The sequence below is a fragment of the Mustela lutreola genome, chromosome 12, assembly GCF_030435805.1.
Source record: "Mustela lutreola isolate mMusLut2 chromosome 12, mMusLut2.pri, whole genome shotgun sequence".
NCBI classification, from domain to species: Eukaryota; Metazoa; Chordata; class Mammalia; order Carnivora; family Mustelidae; genus Mustela; species Mustela lutreola.
In genome coordinates, this window is record NC_081301.1 from 82441549 (window position 1) to 82445063 (window position 3515).

Below are 3515 nucleotides of genomic sequence, written 5' to 3' on the forward strand. Positions count from 1 at the left end.
CCTCAATGGAGGTTAGGGTTTCAAGAGAGGATTTTGAAGAGGGGTAACCCAAACATTAAATCATAAGGACACTGGTGCAAAATTCCTTGACAAAATGCAATTCAGCAATATATAAAATAGCACAGAATTCAGTAATATATAAAAACTATCATGCAGCATGATCCAGTGACATTTTACTCCGGGGAAACAAGAACTAAATGTGAGACCGGAGCCATAAAACGCCTAGAAAGAAACACAAGCAATAATTCCTTTGACATTGACCATGGCAACATTTTTCTAGATAGGTCTCCTCTGGCAAGGGAAACAAAAGCAAAAGTAACCTATTAGGACTATACCAAAATAACCTATTAGGACTACACTTTTGCAAAATAAACCATCAACAAAATGAAAAGGCAACCTACTGAATAGGCATACATATTTGTAAATATTATATCCATAAGTGGTTAATCTCCATAATAAATGCACAAAAAGCAGATAATCTAATTAAAAATGGGCAGAGGACCTGAATAGAAAATTTTCCAAATAAGACATACAGGTGGCTGGCAGATACATGAAAAGGTGCTCAACACCACTAAAAAAAAAAAAAAAAAAAAAAAGGCAAATCAAACAACAGTATCACCTTACTTATACCTTTCAAAATGGCTACAAAAGACAAGAAATAAGTGTTGGTGAGGAATCTACATTGGTGCAGCCACTGTGGAAAATAGTATGGAATTTCCAAAAAAATCTTAAAAATAGAAATACCGTCTTATCCAGTAATTTCACTACTGGTTATTTGCCTCCCCAAACCAAAAACACTAAGTCAAAAGTATATGTTCACCTCAATGTTTATTGCAAGGCGCCTGGGTGGCTCAGTGGGTTAAGCCGCTGCCTTCGGCTTAGGTCATGATCTCAGGGTCCTGGGATCGAGTCCCGCATCAGGCTCTCTGCTCAGCAGGGAGCCTGCTTCCTCCTCTCTCTCTCTCTGCCTGCCTCTCTGCCTACTTGTGATCGCTCTCGGTCAATGTTTATTGCAGCATTATTTACAACAGCTAATGAAGGGTCCATCTATAAACAAACGGATAAAAAAGCTGTGGTATAGATACTATGGCGCATACTTCAGTCATAAGAAGGGAGGAAATCCTGCCATGTTCAATAACACGGATGGACCTGAGAGGTTATGCTAAGTGAAGTAAATCAGAAAATGGCAACTACCATGGACTTTCACTTACATATGGAATCCAAGAACAAACAAACAAAAGCGAAAACAAACCTATATATAGTAATGATTGCCAGAGGGGGGATGGGCAAAATTGAAGACGAGTGAGAGGTACAGGTTTCCAGTTATGGAGTAAGTCCCAGGGAGGACAGGTACAGTGTTGGGAACACAGTCAATGGTATGGTCATACAGTTGAACCCTGGTGCATACAGTGACCCCTGGTAGCCACACTTGTGGTGAGCCTAACGTAGAAAAGTTGCAGAATCACTACGTTGTACACCTGGGAAAAGGCAACCTTGTGTGTCAATTGTACTTCACTAAAACAAAAACAAAAACAAAACAAAACAAAACAAAAAAAACAACCAAAAACCAAACATTGAATAATGTCAAACAATTTTAAAACTTTGGCTTTCTTAAAGACCCTGTTATGAGGATGAACAGACTAGGACAAACTATTCGCAAATCACATACCTGATGAAACACTAGTATCTAGAACAGATAGAGTTAAAAACAGGACAATAAAAGAGCAAACACTCCAATTAGAGAAACAGGTAAAAGTCATGAAGCGATAGCTCACCAAACAGAGAGGTGGAAAATCAACACATGAAAAGGTGTTCTATATCATTAGCCATGAGGGAAATGCCAAGCAAAACCACAAGGAGAGGTCACTCGGCCCCTGTCAGAATGACTACAATAGAACACAGTAGTTACACAAGATGCCTGGGCAAATACGGAGGAACCGGATCACCCCGACATTGTTGATGAGAACGTTAAACAGTACAGCCTCTGTGGAAGACAGTTTGGTAGTTTCTTAGAAACCTCACGTGTCACAACCAAACGACCCAGAAATCGCACTGCTGTTTCGCACGCGAAAACAGATCCACACAAAAACCAGGACGTGAATGTTTCTAGCAGCTTTATTTCAATAGCCCCAAACTGGAAACAACCTAAAATGGTCAGAACTATGGTGCCATGACCTACCACGGTAGTCCCAACACAGACAGTTGGCTTTTTGTTTTGGAATCCAAGTGCCTGGCTGAGGCATCCTTTGCAAGACTTGCTATCTTGAACTAAAATACTGCCAGTGGCTGAACCAGTTCAAAAACACCGCGCTACCTTTCCCCACGGAGGCTCCTTTGTTTTTGAGATCTTGGTTGATTTCCATAACGGACCATTTGGTCAACTTGATTTTTCTCTGTGCAGGCTTCAAATTGGCACTTTTATGTTTTACATTCACCAATAAAGACTGAACTGGGGAAACCTGGGTCCCTACCCTGGACCCAGATCAATGCAGATCTCCAGGTCCATGCACACTTTCTCTCCCAGTAGCTTCAAGGTATCCACCTTGGTGGGCCTTGCCTGTGCCAGGGCTTGTAAGTAATATACTCTTTCTCTCTTTAAAGTGTCTTAATGGTTATTGCTAAAGGGGGTCTTGTAGTTATAAGAGCAACCAGAAGGTCTACCCAGTCCTAAGGCTGGTTTGGAAAGTGGAAATGTCTGTGGGAAGCTCACCAGGGCCCACCTGAGTGCCGCCAGGTGTTTCTAGCCGATCGGATACCATCACTGTGGACACGCTGAGACAGGCACCCCACAACTACTCAGCAACGAAAATGACACAATTGTTGATACACTCAACATGCTGGACGAACCATGAGGAATTAGGTTAAATGAAAAAAAGCCAACCCCCAAACGTTATAATACACTAGAAATCTCTTTATATAATGGTCTCAAAATGACTAATTTATACAAGTGAACTGTATTGTGGTTGCCAAGGATTATCAAGCGAGGCGGGTGCCGGTCAGTGGGTACTGTTTAGAAAAGCAACACAAAGGATCTTGGTGACACAAAGGTTTTGTATCTTCACCGTATCATTGTCAACATCCTGCTTCTAATATTATACTACAAATTTATAAGAAGTTACCACTGGGGGAAACTGAGTCAAGGGTACAACAGAGCTCTTGTTTTAAATCTTACAACCGCATGTGAACCTACAATGATTTCAAAATAGCGATTCAGTTTCTTAGAAACTTTGTGCTCTCCCGTAGAAATACCAAGCAGGTCACAACTGTGAACCCTTGTATTTTCTACTTAGCAAAGCGAACTAAAATAGGTGATGTTAATTTATAACGGTGCTTTTTTCTTAAACCAGTATATCCAAAATATCTCAACATGTCATCAAAATGAAAATACTTAGATTTTACTTTCTGTTTCCAGCAGCTCAGGCGAAACAGCAAAAATGCCATGGACCAGAGAAAGTGCGGGGGCCGGGCGGGGGGGGGGGTGGTGGCGCTTACACAATATCAATTTACTTCTCACC